Below are 17,456 nucleotides of genomic sequence, written 5' to 3' on the forward strand. Positions count from 1 at the left end.
GGACAACCTGCAGCCCGTCAGGGTAATCAACTGGCAGGCCATGAGACAGTTTATTTACATTGACCGTCCACAGGCATGGCCACCCACAGCTCCCAGTGGCTGCAGTTTGCTGTTCCCGGCCAGTGGGAGCTGCGGGAAATGGTAGCAATTTAAATAAATTGATTTTGAAATGATTTTGTAAAATCAGTGCCACCTCCTTGTGTGGACATTATTTCAGTTTAGGAGTACCTCATATAAATTTATATTAAAATTGATTTCTTCTTCGAGCGCTTGCTCATGTCAATTCCATTCTAGGTGGGTGCACGACCACATGCACCGTTGTCGGAATTTTTGCCTTAGGAGTATCTGTAGAACTGGCTCTGGCGCCCTCTCAGTTCCTTCTTACTGCCCCAATGGTTGCTTGGAGCGCCTTTCTCTTGCTTTGCAGGTGTGATAGTGGTTTATTAGCTACTGGCTGTTCTCTTTGTATATAGTTGACAATAGTTAGTTAGTAATTAAGTGTTAAGTGTCAGGTGTTAAGTTAGTTAGTTAGTTAGAATCTTAGCAATTATTTTGCCCTGTGGTGGGGCATGTCCCGGTCTCTGTGCTTCAAACCGCGCTCAGCATGTAAAAAGAAAAGGAGTATTTGTGGCACCTTAGAGACTAACCAATTTATTTGAGCATAAGCTTTCGTGAGCTACAGCTCACTTCATCGGATGCATTCAGTGGAAAATACAGTGGGGAGATTTATATACATAGAGAACATGAAACAATGGGTGTTACCATACACACTGTAACCAGAGTGATCACTTAAGGTGAGCTATTACCAGCAGGACAGCGGGACGGGACAGGGACCTTTTGTAGTGATAATCAAGGTGGGCCATTTCCAGCAGTTGACAAGAACGTCTGAGGAACAATGGGGGTGGAGGGCGGGAGTAAACATGGGGAAATAGTTTTATTTTGTGTAATGACCCATCCACTCCCAGTCTCTATTCAAGCCTAAGTTAATTGTATCCAGTTTGCAAATTAATTCCAATTCAGCAGTCTCTCGTTGGAGTCTGTTTTTGAAGTTTAGTAAGCCTATGCCTGTTAGTGACCCCTACAGCAGTTGCCTAAAGTGTTTGCAGGAGTCACACGTGAAAGAAAAGTGCAGGATCTGCAAAAATTTTAGGCCAAGGACCCAAAGACTAAGTCGTTTCATAAGTCGACACAGCTCTTTGTCGCGGTGGCAGACAGAATGCATCTGCTCTGCATCTTCCTGCATCTGCTCAGAGAATTTCATTGTGGATCACCATCTGCATCAGGTTTTGCTATGAACAGGCAAAAGTGCCACCGCCAGTGATTGTCACTGCCCATTCAACTGGAGCCCAAGCCTCATCGGCAGCCTTCCTGGCCCAGGTGCAGGGCCGCTACCTGCTCGTCCATCCATACGTTCACATCCCATTACACGATCATGCAGCAGGCCCAGGATGATGGTGGCTTTGGTAGAGCAGTATTGGAAGCCACACAACCGTTAACTCTGACCCACATCCAGCGATACAGCTTTTGAGTCACTTATAATGGAATCAACGTGAGCAAGCACTTGAAGGAAAAAGCGGTTACCTAGCATTCGTAACTGTTCTTCAAGATATGTTGCTCATGTCCATTCCATTACCTGCCCTCCTACCCTTCTGTCAGAGTTACCGGCAAGAAGGAATTGAGAGGGTGTAGGGCCAGCTGTGCCTCATATACCGGTGCATGAACACGAGACTCCAGAGGGCGCCAGAGCCGGCCCTATGGATACTGGTAAGGCAAAAAATTCTGACAGTGGGCATGCACACACCTAGAATAGAATGGACACGGGCAACACATCTTGAAGAACAACCATTAGGAAAGGTAAGTAATCGTTTTTTCTTACTGACACACTAAACCACTCTAAGGCATTCTTACTCTGAAATAAGAGTGGTGGCACCAACTGAACTAAATCAAGTTTCTAAACCTATTGAATTAAATCTGTAATTTTCTTGTCGACAAGGCCCCAGTATCTGAAGCCACTGATGTTACATGGAGTTGGATGAAAATGTTTGTAAAATATTATCACTGGTGAGGGTAGAGAATTCTGATTTAGTAGTGTTTCATATCCTTTTTGCATGGATCCCAATGACTAAACAAACTACAAGGTAACAGAGAATCAAGTTCTGCGTGTTTCACTTTCCCCGTCTGCAAATGAAGATACTTTCCTGACTCGCAGAGGAGTGGAGGATACATTTTTTGGTAAGATGTTTTGAGATTCTTAGGTGGAAGGACAAAGAATAATGAGGCACTTAAATACCTTTCAGGATCTGAGGCATATTATATAATCAGTTAAAATGAAAATGGAATTTTCCAGGGCTCTATCCATGTTAAATGTTCATACGCTTTTTTTCCTTTTTATTTACTAATATGCTAGTCTAGTGTTCCGCAAAGCTCCATTTTGAAAGAGGATAAAAAGGGCTGTGTTCCTTTGAGGCCCGTATCCTGTTAGTGATCCCCACCCACAACTGAAGTTTACCATCAGGAGGTGGAGTTGAGAGAAACTTTTTAAGGGAACCAGCTTGGATGGGCAGAGTTGCCTTATCTGCAGCAATTTTTACATCCTCGTGACAATTTCCCCCTTTTATGAAAGGTGGTTAAGCAACTTCTTCTGCAGTCGTCTAGTGCCTCTCTGAACAAGGTTTTTTCTTTTCTGGTAAAGAAAAACAGAGTTGAATCCAGTCTTGATCTGTTACCTTTGAAGTTTGCAATGGGATCACTCATTAAATGCAAGGTAAATATGTTCCTGAATGACACCTGTCCATTGAATAAATGAAGGACAGATGTCTTCAACTGAGAAGCACACGTGTGTTCTTTACAACCAGGACACAGTTATTAAAATATCAGGCTTGTTAGCTGAGTCAGTTGGTGAAGTAAGGGATGTGCATAAACATTTCCGTTGTCATGACTCAATGCAATGTAAGCAATGAACTGCTTTTTTACAGTGTATATTGTGTTTTATCAAGTCATTTATCAATACTACAGTGGGCATGTAGTGGGCATGTCAGAAAAATATGAGGGTTGGTTAACCCCAAAGCCTGGCCCACATACTATGACTGTGAAATCCTCTTACTAAATACCTAAGACTCAGTTACGCCTATTATGAGGCAGAACTGTGCTGGAAAGGGGAAAGAGGCAGGTGCACCACCCAAGTATTATGGTCCTACTCAGGATTGCACTATAATCACTTTGTAGTAGCTATGTAGCTTCTGTGTACTCCACTGAAGAACTTCTGGCTCAGTTAGCATGTTGGGACAGCATACAGTGGGAGGAGTTATAACCTAATAAGCAGCCTTTCATCCTGCTGTTCACCACTGCCACAAGCCTAGTACAGGCTATGGTAATGGAGGGTATGAGTAAGAGCAGCTCTCATAGGTGCCCTAGCCTGTGTTGAAACTGACATGTTACCTGGCAGCCCTTGAATAGGGGAGGTGCAACCTATTTGCCCCTTTGTCCCTACACCAGGGATGAATTCACCCCTCAGTACTGGGGTCATTAAAGCTTTGAGAGGTATATAATAGGCTTGATTCTCCTCTCTCATATACCGGGTTTACACTGGTGCAAATCCACTAACTTCAGTGAAATTACTCCTGTTTCTTACCAATGTGAGAGGCAAATAAGCCCCAGTGGTAATGGGGAGCATGGTGAGCAGGTGTCCGTAGCTACACATGTGCAATGGTAGCAGCCAGTGTTCCTGCCAATGTAATATCCTGGCATTCAGAACATGGGGCTGACCGCAGATCCCTCATCCTACACATACATGCTGCTTCCCTGGCTGTGGGCCACCCCATGCACTACACTGCTGAGCACCAGCAGAAAAATGAAGGCTGGGCCCTGGGACACTGATGAGGGGGCTTTCTTGCAAGCTCTCCACTCCCATAAAGCAGTTGTAAGTAACATATCACTCAGGAACAAGAAAGAGAGGGAACTCGGGCGCGGGCCATAATTTGACTGCAGGCATTCAGGAACGCAAAGGCTTTGTAGTCTATATTGGTTCCACTTGGCTGGGAGTGAGTGAGAAATGTTGGCTTCTCTCCTGAGTTTCAAAGAGGGTGCCAATTAGGAGCAGTTGTTATGGCAATTGTCCTGAGATCATAAGTTGTACTGAGATCATACATGTCATATCACAGAATCTTTCCTTTTCCTTTTTCTCCTGTTTTTGTTTCCCTCTTACTCTGTGGCTCACCTAATATCCAGCGTCTATGTCAAGGTCTGTTCTAGGGAAACAAAATAATCATCAATATACAAGAAAATAATTTAAATCCAGTGTCATGTGTTTAGCAAATCTATTTCTGTCTCAAAATTCTGTAAATAAATTCAATTTTTAGTTTTACATTGCGGGATTATTACTTAACAGGTATTCATTGTTAATGGGAGGGCATCAGATGTAGCATAAACATCAGCTGTGATGCATAGCTAATTTCTTCTTTGAAACAGAATAGTTGTGGTGATAATTAAGCTTCTCCTTTTGGTACCTGAGCTGTAGTTCATTCAGTTTTACTGTTTATATCCACCTCATGTAGGCTTTATACAAACATAATTCATTTTAGAAACGGATTCAATAGACTGAGCATTATTTTCCCACTAATACAGTACTACTGGCAACAAAATACTGCTCTCCTTTTTGTAAAGGAGATGGGGCTGCCTCTCAACCTAAGTAACTTTTAAGGGGAGAATCTAAATTAGAGTGAGTTGGCTATAACACTTGGTTTGACTTGGGCTTGTCTGTGAACCAACACTGGTTCATGTGAACAGTTGACAGGCACAAAAACTGTTCAGCAGTGTTTTTTTAAAGGCATTTTTGCTCTCTCTGGACAGCTATTAAATTTCTGAAACTGTTCTTTGTGTTGTACTTCAAATTCTCAGGTTCATTGGGACAAGTCACATAGTACTCTCTCATATGGCCACATCTGGTTGCTCAGTACTCGTGTGAACGTCATGCAAACATGAACCTACCAAATCCATACTTGCTTATGAGTTCATGCAAAATTCAACCATGCCAAAGTGCATTACAATTGAATCTGAAGCTTTACAAACTTCAGGGCCTGCAAACCCATAGCAGCCAGTTCTGATGCAAAACAATACCAAATCTTTGTAGAACAGGCCTTAGAAAGGATTGCTAAATCTCAGCTATAAGTGTATAAATGGGGTAATGACATGGTATGAAAAAGGATGATAAACCCTATTCTAGTCACATCCTTTTCTCAAATCCCATCCTTAATCATACTCTTTTCTGGAGTTATCCCAAGAGCTCTTTCTCTTTAAATTCTCTGACGTCAGAGATGCGAATCCATAGCAACTGTCTGTCATGTTGGATCAGTCCATGGAAAGTGGGAAAGAAATTGCTCCTGTGCAATCAAGGCTTCAGTGTGAGTAAATACAAGGGATGCATTTATTTTGTGACTTTCTGGATGGATTTTAAAAGCAATATTGGCAGCAGCAAAAGGAAACTGCAAGTATTGAATCTCCTGTAATGTGCATACTGTTTTATTTGGTGGATGCATTTAATAAGCTAGGTCAGTGGTTGCTGCAGCTGCTGTTCAGGGGGAATATTTTAAAGGCAAGAGGGAAGCTCAGATTCTATACTGCCATGATGCATCAGAAATCCAGCCTGGAGACAAAGTCTCAGTGCCTGCCAGTTTTCTTGATAATGTTAAAAGGTGGAGTCAGTATTAACAAACTATCTGCAAACCCAGCCAATATGTAAATACTTCTTTTGTATAGAATTTCTTTAACTGTTTATGTAGAGATTTAGAGGGGCTGTCACCAGTTTGATGATGGCCCTTAAAAATTGTCATACCCACTGAAATAAAAGCATGCATCACACTTAACATGTACCTAGGTGCCTATCTCACGCTAAGGGGTAAAGCTGGAGATGCCTTGTGTGCCAATGCAAGGGCCAAAACAGCTTTAAACAGAGTTGCTATAGGCAAAAGTGGTGTAAAATCTGCATAGGGATACTCCACAGTCTCCTGGGTGCCATTGAAGTCTCAGTGGTTGGTCTCTGCAGATCAGCGCAGAGAGGAGGAATGGGGGAGTGATAGTGGCATACTTTGCTGCGCCTTGCATTACCCCGCAGTAGATAGATATGGCTGGGCTCTGAGGATGCCCCAGGCCTGCCTTTCTGGTTGAAGTGAGGATTCTACTCCTACCACCTCCACCCTGTTTTCCAACAGTTCCCCCCCCCCACCCCCCAATAAGCTGGCTGTTTGGGTTTTTCATGTAATATTAGAATGTTGTCCAAAATTACAAATGCATACAGGTGTGGTATACTTCAGTAGACATGCCAGGTAGCAAATTAAATTTATATGGGGTGCTGAGCAAGAAAATAATTTATTGGCTCATGTGCATGTAGGTTTACACATGTTTACAGCTCAGTGTTAGCCAGTTAAAAACTTGCATGTAGATGTTATGCATGAGATGCACAAGTGAAATTGTAGTTGCTAGTCTGCACTAGGTCTACGAAAGAAGACAGATACGGTGTACTAAAGGAAGCCTTTAGAGAGGTTCATACTGGGGTGACCAGATGTCCTGATCTTATAGGGACAGTCCTGATTTTTGGATCTTTTTCTTATATCAGCTCCTATTACCCCCCACCCCGTCCTGATTTTTCACATTTCCTGTCTGGTCACCCTATTCCATATTATATACTGACTGTGTATGCAGGCATATGACACCTTTTCCCTAACCTGAAGGCAAGCACTGTGTGGCTTAAAAATATGTCTCTCATTCCCCCAAATTGGTCCACTAAAAGATATTATCTACCTGGAATATTATCTACATGGAATAAACAGGGCCAGAGCTTCCTTGTACCCAATGTAATGGTCCCGGAGCTGCTAGGCACATTACTCCCAGTGGGGCTGCACGCTGAACCGTTTGCGCCATGAGACACGTTAAACACGCATGTAGACGCTCTGCAATAATGAAGCCCCCGAGAGGTCACGCGCAGGTCGGGCCACACCCCGCTGTAAACGGGGTGGGGGAAGGGGAGCGGCGCTCCGGATTAAAGATGTAGCGCGGGGACGGGGCCCGCTGCCACATGGCGCAGCTTCGCGCGTGCACGGGCGGGCCACGCGGCGGCGGCTCCCCGCTACCAGGAGCAAGCCCGCTATCCGTGCCCCGGAGCTGCCCCGCCCCTTGGACTGTACTATTCCACCGCGGGCCGTACCATTCTGTGGCGGCGGGGCGGGGCTGCTGCAGCCCCGCCGGAATTAGCGGAGGCAGGCGTAGCAGGCACGGCTGGTTTGTCAGCGGCCAGCTCGGAAGGCGCGGCTCCCCCGTCTCTCTTCTTCCTTCTGTCCTCCTCCTCCCCCCACGCCCGCCGGGCCATGCGCGGTCCCGCCCGGCGTTAGGAGCGGCCCGGAGCGCGGTTGGCTGGCAGGGAGCTCCCTCAGGTAAGCGCGCCCCGCGGCCTCCCCTGCTCGCCGGCGGGCCTGGGCAGCGACTCTCCCCACGCAGGGACCCAAGGGGGCCGCCAACTGGGGCGGGGCGGCGGTGGCGGCCGCGCCCCCCCCCCACCTCCGTCCCCCAGGGGTGGCCGGGCCTGGTGCGGTGCGCGCGCGCAGAGGCCTGCGGAGGGGCAGCGGCGCCCCGCGCTGGAGGTTGCGGGGGGCTGAGGTGGCGGCCCCTAAGGAGAGTGTGTGTGGGGGGGGTGTTCTTGGGTGTGGCCCCTAGGCGGGGGAGGGGGGGCGTTTGGAGGTAGGTGGGGAGGATCCCCCTTGTTGCGGGGAGTGATGCGGTCCTTTGGGGCTGAATAATCTGGGGAGGAGGCTGGTGGGCGGGCGGGGGGGGGGGGGTGACTGGAGAGCAGCCTCCCCCCAGGGGTGAGCGGGGAGTCTCCTCGCCTCCAGAGAGGCGGGCGCGGCGCCCTCCTGTCTTGTGAGCCAGAGGGGCAGCAGGCTCCCCCGCCCCGGGGAGCTGGGGGCTGAAGCGCTGACGGCCTGAGGTGTTCACGGAGGCTGCGGTTGTATTGAATTACTCATTTTCCTGGAGGGGCGAAGGGGATCTGTGGCGCTGGGGGAAGCCCAGCCCCCGTGAGAGTGTTTTTTTTTTTTTTTTTTTTTTAAAGAAGGATCGTGTGGTCCCTGGGTCTTTCAAGCCAAATGCCACTAAAGCAATTGACTTGTTTCAGACCTTATCAACGTGAGAGGCCCTAAGTGTTCCAGACCTTAGCCCTGCATTTCTGTGGGGTAGGAAGTGGGGCTGAACTGAACAAGGTCGCTCCTTCTCTCTAGAACAGGCAGCCTGAAGCTCCAGTAACAGCATCTCTCCCTGAAGCATAAGCAGAGTGGTTCGTGTTCCTAACAATAACTGGTTTGTTGTTGACATTCCTAGGTGGGAAATGTTTCAGAACTGCAGACTGAAGTGTTATAGTGTGTTATATTCAACAAATGCTAACGTTAATCAGAGAAACACAGAGGAACAAGATACCCTCTGGCTAGGGAACCCACTCTGTACTAGGAAGTCGTTGCCATGTTGCTGGTAATGGTTATCAATATTCAGTATTGAAAATGATGTATTCAGTATTCAGTTCAGTATTGAAAATGATGTTACTGTTGATGCAGATAGGGTATTTCGCCCTTTGAGTTATGGTCCTGAAAATGGCTGTCACACCAACACTAGCAGTTAAGCCTACCCCTTCATTGTCAGTAACAGATCAATTTCCTATTACCCATTTTCTATTTTTAGATATATGGAATAGACAGGAAAATCTCCCTTCTTCCTGAAATGTAAGACAGTGACTTATATTTGTTTTTTTTGGCATTTAGCAAAAGTATACTCTATCAATGGAACCCCATACTTTCTTTTCTATGGGGGGATTATAACATAGGGCTAAACTGAAAGTATCACTCCATGTCTCCAGGAAAAGTGCTTGCAGCTCCTTTCTGTTAAGTACAATACACATAAGCCATTTAATTATCAACTCTGTCGAGCTATGTTGCTAACTTTGAGAACCAAATTCCTTTCTTCCACAGAAACTTGGTGTTATCCTAGGGATAAAAGTAAATATTAACACCCAAGATTTTGAATCTTGTAAAAAAGTTATAGGAAATTTTGGTTTGGTTTAAATTGGAAAAAAATTGCCAAAAACCTTTCATGTGGTTGAGCATCAGCAAATTGAAAGTTATGCAGCTTTAGTGCTACTTGTGTTAATCCAAAAGAGGTTTCTTGCCTGCCCTGCTGTGCTAGGGCGAGCTCCTGCAGAGTTACTTAGGTTCACAGTGGGAGAGTAGAAAAAGGAAAGTCTGCTCACAGAATTCCATTAGATATGTTGAGAGTGATGCAAAAAAGATGTATAGTAATATGTTAGTGGAGAGAGCTATTAGTTAATGTTGGTGTACCCAGTTGGCTTACTATGAATTGCATATGCAGTTCTGGTCTGCAGTAACAAAAAATCTTGATAAAGCATGCACTTTCAGTTGGTTAAGTCCTTTTAACGGGATGTACATTTTTAGTGTTTGTTGCAACAAGTTCATGTGGGAGGTTTATGCACAACCTAACCCTACAGTGCTATTTGTCAATCAGTTTATATTTCTACAGGGTTACCTTTTCTTTATTTAGGGGAAAAGTATGTGAACAGACTAAAAACAAATGGAGAAAATCTATGTAGAAACGTTTTAGTATTTCTGTAATATGAGACTAGTAGTATGACCAAATTAAATTCAAATTGAAAAAAGCCCTGAGGTGTATAATATCTTGTTTTTAAACCAGTGAAAGAGTATTGCCCCAGTTCTCATAAATACATATCTGAAGTACATACTTTGTATGATTACACATGCAAATTATGAAAGCCTTGATTTGAGATTCAAAATTAGCTGTATATTGAAAATCCTATCCTTATGTCAGAGGTCCAAAGCACGCTACCAGATTTCCTGTTTAGCCCGGTTTTCAGGACTTGGGATGTTTTATTGAGTAATGATCAGGTCATTAAATACTACATTGTTGGCCACAGTGTTTATATAAATTTAATTCTGTATACTTAATTTTAGCCTTTTCATTATCTAAATTTACTACTTGTTCCCTAGATAGCTTTATCTGCTGTTTAATTTGTCTGATTATCTATTCTCCTGAATTCTGAAAAACTGGGATGATTGTTGTGATTCTTAGAAGTCTCCCTGGAAAAACTTAAAAAATATTTTTGGTCCGTAAAACTGTGTACGTACATTGGGTGGCACTCTTGTAAGAAGGATTCAGAGTAGCAGCCGTGTTAGTCTGTATTCGCAAAAAGAAAAGGAGTACTTGTGGCACCTTAAAGACTAACAAATTTATTTGAGCATAAGCTTTCGTGAGCTACAGCTCAGCTTATGCTCAAATAAATTTGTTAGTTTCTAAGGTGCCACAAGTACTCCTTTTCTTTTTGTAAGGAGGAGTGTTACATCTTTAAGGAATGCTACAAAGCTGTATGACTGTAAAAATGTTAAAGGTGATATTGGAAATTGGTTAGTCTCTAAGGTGCCACAAGTACTCCTTTTCTTTTTGGAAATAAATATAAAACTTGTACAGCATATTGTAAATCTTACTCAGTTGTTACGGTCTTCTCTGCCAAAACTGTAAATCAGGCCCTTGAATAAGTCCTAAGGCAGGGTCAGTTGATTTGCTGCTTCTAATTTTAGAAGTCAGTTCAAAAAGCCTTGTCAAATTGGTAAGAAATCTAGTGTCTGTGGTGAAGTGACATTTGATGCTTTCATTATTGTGCAGCATAAACATTTACCTAGAGAGGTTCAATGCTTTTGCAGAGCATTTTTTTTCTTCAGAACAGTTAATCTTGTTAATATCAATGGATAGGTTAATGCAGACCCTGAATGACTTTAATTAATTTTTATAAAGCATGGATAACACTACAGTAATCTTGAACAATTTAAAAATTCTCTCTAGAGCCCACCAAAAAATGAACACCTCCCCCCCCCCCCTTCATATGACGGATTAGGTTTGAATCCCTTATTTAATCTTTCTTAAATATATAGTTTGGTATACTTATCTGTCTGTGTGTGTCTTCGTGGGTGTGAAACTTCTGTGTTTTGCAACCTAGTGTTTTGTAATAGGATTTGTGTGAAAGATGTCAGAGAACTAATTGTTTAAGGCAAAATGAAATTTTGCGGTATCTGATACTGAGTATGGTAGAGTATAATAAAACTTTCCAGATTGCATACAGCAGTGCTCTTCTATAAAGTCTGTTTTCATTTTAAAAAAAAATCTCTCCTGTTATGCAGAACTTTCAAAAGGTGGCCTGAATGTAGAGCATGCTGCAGTGTCTGAGTTTGCAGAGAGCCTGAAACAAATGCTCTGAAATTTGAACTGCCCTGTTCATTTCATTGAGTGCTAAGTCAGATGTCAGTGATACTTTAAATGTCAGTGTTGTTTTAAAGCTAATCAGAGATAGTAAGCAAAGAGAGGAAGTATCACATTATGAAGATCTACACTAATATTTGCCAAAGAGCATGGCTACACTTGCAGATGTAGAGCACTTTGAGTTAAACCAGCCTTCAGGGAGCGCAGTAGGGAAAGCGCTGAAGTCTGTCCACACTGACAGCTTCAGGCACACTGGTGTGGCCACATTTGCGGCACTTGCAGCGACATTGGGAGCGGTGCATTATGGGAAGCTATGCCAGTATGCAAGTGACTGCAGCATGCTTTTCAAATGGGTGGGGTGGAGTGTGACAGGGAGTGTGTTGTGTGTATGTAGGGGGGGAGGGAGTGGGTTTTTGGGGGGCTGAGAGCATGTCAGCATGCTATCTTGTATATTCAGACAGCAACAGACCCCCCCCTCTGTCTCTCACAGCATTCCACACTAATGGTTGCTTTGTCTCGGAGCCGATAAGTAGCAAAGGGCATATCCGCATTCCTGTAGCAATTCAAAAACAATGAAGAGAGTGGCCACTTGACTTAAGGGGATTATGGGTTGTTTCTGGAGGCTGATCAGAGCGCAGTAATGCAACACCTCATTCACATTGACGCCCGGGTGTTTCAGCCAAGACACAGCAAGCGTTAATCTTCTCGCTGAGGTGGAGTACCAGGAGCGTTCTAGCCGTGGAGTCAGAGTGCTTTACGTGCCTTGCCAGTGTGGACGGGTAGTGAGCTAGGGCACCCAGGGCTGCTTTAATGCGCGCTAACTTGCAAGTGTAGCCAAACCCAAAGTTTGAGACTGGAAGGACTGGGGATGGAGGTGGAAGAGCAGAACTAAAAATTAATAGGGGCAGACCCTTAATCACAGACGATAGGATTTTTGGGACAGGGGAAGGGATTGGTTTCATTTCTCTGAAGAGGGACTTGACTTTCAAAAGTTTGAGAAATGTTAACATATCTTAAGGCACGTCTTCACTGGCAACGTTAAAGTGCTTTAATGTGGCTTGTGTAGTCGCGGCATAGCGCTGAGAGAGAGAGCTCTCCCAGTGCTCTAAAAAACCACCTCCATGAGGGGCGCGGCTACCAGCACGAGTGCACTGTCTACACTAGCATATTACAGCGCTGAAACTTGTTTTTTTCACACCCCTGAGTCAGAAAGTTGCAGTGCTGTAAAGTGCCATTATAGACAAGCCCTAATTCAATTACTAAAATACCTACAGTATGTCACTGGGTGAAATGTATGCAAAGAGTTAGAAAGGAGAGGGAAGAATCGTAAGATGGAAGGGACCTCAAGAAGTTATCTTGTCCAGTCCTCTGCACTCATGGCAGGGCAAATATTATTTACGGCTCAATTAAATGCCCCAATTAAAAGATTGAGATTCTTTCCCCCATCTAGCGCATGAATTTAGACAAACTTTGTTCACCAGTTTGAAGAAGCCATTGCTTTTCCCCCTCCTTCAGATGTTGGATCTCAGACAAGTGTTAATCATAAATTTTAGCACAAGGCAACTACTTCCGGCTAATTATGCACAAAGCTCAGTACTGCCATTCTATAGTATCAAAAACTATAATTTTAAGTTTAAATTTCTATTTAATACGATCCTTTACAAATAAAAATTGAGGTTAGTTTTCACGTGCTTCTTAAATGAGGTTGAGGAAACAGGAGCAACTCCTGATGGTCACATTCTGCTTCTATATTTTCAGTGGGCAAGTAGGCCCATTATGGTAAAATGCAGGAGCCACGGGACACTTTCTTCTTTCTCATCCCACAAAGAGGAGGAAGATTCAGGATCCTCAGAGGATAGAACAAATAGTTTTTATCGAGTAGCTGGTAGCATGCATATCTTTTTCCTCTTGCCCAGCTGTACATAGTAGGGTATAAAATTATAGGAAACCTAATTTGCAGACAAAGAGTAACATTTACTTCAACAGTTTGCCCCTTAAAAATACCAACCAAGACATGAATTTTAAGTGATGTAACTTGTGTATATAGAAGTTTTTGGGACTAAAAAGTGCAATCTATATACAAGATACTCCATATTAGAAAACCAAAAATTGGCAGCTATGCTGTTTAAAAACCTCCTGCACTAAAAACTCTCAATCATGTTATGAAAGATTCATATCTGTGCAGCTAGATATGTTTCCCCAAGTCTTAAGCTACTACTGAAGAGAGTGCATTGGAGAACCTTAAATAGTTCAGAATTGCATATATCTTTTTAAATGTTTACAACTGCTTTCTGTTTACCAGTACCTTATAGCATTCTGACCCAAAGCAATTAAAATCCTGTTCTAACTTCCAGACATTAAGAGCCATGACTCAGGCTCACTGGGCTTGGGCTAAGGGGCTGTTTAACTGTGTTGCAGACATTGAGACCACAGCCTGAGGTCTAAGACTCTCCCACCTTGCAGGGCCCTAGATCCTGGGCTCCAGGCTGAGCCTAAACATCTACACTGAAATTAAACAGCCCCTTAGCCCAAGTCCAAGTCAGCTGGTATGAGCTGGCTGCAGGTTTTTAATTGCAGTGTAGACAGACATATGATATGAGTAAGGCCCTAACAAATTCATGGACCATTTTGGTTAATTTCACAGTCAGTATTTTAAAAAGTTATTTTCACAGTTTCAGATGTTTAAATGTGGGGGTCCTGCCCCAAAAGGGAGTTGTGGGGGATCACAAAGCTATTTTAGGTCCGTCATGGGATTGCCACCCTCACTTCTGCACTGCTGCTGGCAGGGATGTTGCCTTCAGAGCTGGGCAATGCCCAGCTCTAAAGCCAGTGCCACCGCCAGCAGTAGTGCAGAAGTGAGGGTAGCAGGGTATGGGGGGGGTCATCACTTTTTGCAGGGCTACAGCTGCTAGTCCTAGTAGAGCTAGGGAGGGATGGGACTTTCTCTTCCCTTGCATGGGCTGGGACCGGGTCAGACGCCCCTCTGAGACGGAGCAGGATTAACCTTTTGTGGGCCTGGTGCCAAACATATATGCGGGCTCCCATAGGGGCAGTGGAACATGGCGTGCGGAGGTCGGTACCTGGAGCGAGGGGCTGGCCAGGGGCAATGGGAATCTATGCAGCCTTGTGCAAGGGCACTGTTTACAAACTGTCAGCTGCCAGATGCACACCGGCTCGCCCGGCCCTGTGCTGCCAGTGTGCTCTTACCCCTTGGGGGGCGAGCCCATGCTGTGCCGCCCAACACTCCCTGACTCCCTTTGCCCAGCTCCCCCTGCTCAGAGACCTCATACAGACCCCTCTGCCCAGAACCCCCCAAAACCCCACCACCACATATGCCCAGCACCACTCCACTGCAACTGCTCAGCACTCCACATAGAACCCCCACTCGCACCCCAACACACACAGATCTCCCACAGTGTCCTTCCCCACAGCCTCACCACCACAACTACACAGTGCCCCACACAGACCCCCCAAAACGCAAACATCCCTCAGAGACCTAGTCCCCCATGCCCTGCCCCAGCCGCACTCATCGGCCCTGCTGGGAGGTGACTGCGTCTGCTAGGCTGAGCTGGCAGTACTGCCTGGGCTGGTCCTGGGGCAGGAAATCACTCCGGTTCAGCTCCTCGAGAGCAGCACAATCAGCCAGGCAGAGGAGGAGCAGGGCCTGCCTGAGCCGGGTTCCCTCAGGTCCTACTTGTCTGGAGGGGCCCAGCCATGCCCCCCCACACTGTACCCCCTCCCTCCTGGCCAAGACTGGGTCAGCTTCTACACCAGTCTCAGACGGCTTGGCTCCAGGGAGGCAGGCGGGGCCCCACAGGTGGTGGGCAACATAGAGTGCTGGGATCCTTTCTGGAACTGCACTGGGGTCTGGCCTGGGGTGGAGATGAGCCCTTAGTTGGTGGGCTGAGAGGAGCAAGTGGTGGGAGAGGCCAGGGAGTAGAGAGGAGCCCTTGGGTGGCTGGTGAGCAGGCCAAGAGGAGCGAGCGGTGGGCGGGGTGAGGGGTGGAGAGGAGCCAGTGGGCAAGCATGCCTTTGGGGTACAAGCAGGCCAGGGCCTCTTCTGAGCATAGGCATGGCGCCACTGGCACCATTATAAACGCGGCACTGCTCTGGGAACCTCCCCTAGCTGCAGGAAGCTCTGCGGCTGCGCTGCCTCCATACTCATTGAAGATGGTGTATCCGTGGAGCTGCTTCTTCTGTGGTGATGGTTGCTTTATTTATAAAAGGGCATTTTTATTGCAAATAGAATTTAAGGATTATTTGTAACTTTTAAGTACATCAGGAAGTCAGTGACTCTGGTTACTCTTTACATCATAATATAGCAAAGAGATTGAGGAAATTTGCAGAGTCTAAATGATTTTTTCTCATCACAGAAATTTGTGGGAAAATATATATCATTAGGATAGTGACAGTGGATTGCTGTCAGAGGTTAAAAAATTTGTGGAAATCTTCGACAGCAGTAAGTCACTAAGACTGGTGGCGTTAATCCAAGAATTTTGAAACAATTGAACAACAGCAGTAGCTGAGCCCTAATTTAAAAACAGATACCACTGACACAGTGATATGAATGTCTAGGTAACTGTCAGGATTCAAGAAGGGTCAGAGTCATGGCATGGAAAAACTCATTTGCCCAGAGGGAGTACATATTTTGTCTCATGCTATACTGGAATAGGGGCTCTTGACTCCTTTGCTCTGTGTGTTAGGGGTGGGGAACAAGCGGTGGAGCAGTCCAAGTATTGCTGCTCCTTTAATATGAGGGTAGGAAGCTGAGCAGTCTCTGAGCTGCTCACTACTTTTTTCAGGAGAGGTGGGAGAGAGTGGAGCGTCAAGAGCTGCTGTCCTTTTGCAGAGCAAGAGAGAAGGAGTGGTGCTGATGCAGCATCTCCTTTGGAGAGGAGATGAGGGAAGACCAGGGAAGTGGAGTCCTTAATGCCTTTTTTGAAGGAGAGGGAGAGCAATGGTGTATGTGGGAGAAGTGTTGCTGGGAGGCTGAGGGCATCCTGCACCTCCCAGAGCCTTTCAAAGAGGCAGCAGGTCCCAATATTCATTTAATGGGTAGATTTATTTTATCTGAAGGCGGGGGAGTGGTCTCAAATTCATTAATGGTGATGTGAGTAAAATACCAGATGTAATGAATTTAGGAGAGCCCAGAATTCATTTACTGTGGTGTGTGTGTGAGAGAATGAACTAGATGGGTGTTATGGTTGACTTTATAATATTGTACAGTAAGTGGTTTATGAGAGTCCTACCCCTTCTGAAGCATTACGAACAACCACTGCTGGAGGCAGGATGCAAGGATGTTTTATTCTAATACAGTTCCTGTATGAACAATGATTATTTATTAAAAGAAATGTTATGTGCTGAGCCTGATTTTTCTGAGGTGCTGAGCACCAACAGCCCCCATTGATTTCAGTTGGAGTTTTGGGTGCTCGAGACTTCCTATAATCAAGGCCCACAAAATGTAAGAGAAGCTTATGTAAATCAAAACTGGTGTGAGCAAAGATTATATGGATACAGTACATGTTTTCCCTAAAAGTGTGACATGTCCTAAATGCAGAAGTTAAAAAACCAGTTTACTACAACTTCATGATTTTTCTTGCTTTATAAGTTAGGAACATTACTTCACCTTGAAGAAGCTAAGTTGAAATGTCATCTTCTTTGAAATTGATTGGAGTTTTACTTATCTTTACAGAACAATACTTTATTAAATTATTTAAACACTGATGGTTAGCTCTGTCATGTCAAAGACAGAATCCTTAGTTTGCAGTTTTTAAGTGTCTAGTCTGGTGACCCCTTATGAGTTCTTTCCTTGTGTGATTAAAGGTTTGCAGCCTCAGACCCAAAAGGTCTCCTTTAGAATGTAAAATAGTAATCAGACTTGCAATGTGACTCTCTTTTTTCTGAAACAAGAAACCATAAGACTTCCTTTTTAAAAGTTGTTGGTCTACTAAATGGTTTATTCTTTTTTTTTATTCCCAGATGACTGTTACCCATTCAAACTTTAAAAATTGCATGTAACATTTTACTATGTCCATTCATACTTTGTTTAGATTATGTGAGGAATGTTGTGAAAGGACTTTGTTTTTTTCTGCAGCCTTTTTTCAAAATATTTATGATTAATAAGCTTTTCTGTGAAG

The 17,456-nt window shown here is 44.7% G+C and overlaps 1 protein-coding gene across 1 annotated transcript in view; it reads left to right on the forward strand.

The window, feature by feature from the left end:
• Positions 1-7,206: 7,206 nt before the first annotated feature.
• GNB4 (G protein subunit beta 4) overlaps positions 7,207-17,456 on the forward strand; it is a 54,587-nt gene continuing 44,337 nt past the window's right edge. Inside the window, exon 1 of the mRNA XM_073359318.2 lies at positions 7,207-7,424. The gene's annotated coding sequence lies outside the window, so the exon portion shown is untranslated. The remainder of the gene's footprint in view (positions 7,425-17,456) is intronic.

The sequence above is a fragment of the Lepidochelys kempii genome, chromosome 9 (assembly GCF_965140285.1).
Source record: "Lepidochelys kempii isolate rLepKem1 chromosome 9, rLepKem1.hap1, whole genome shotgun sequence".
Classification (NCBI taxonomy): domain Eukaryota; kingdom Metazoa; phylum Chordata; order Testudines; family Cheloniidae; genus Lepidochelys; species Lepidochelys kempii.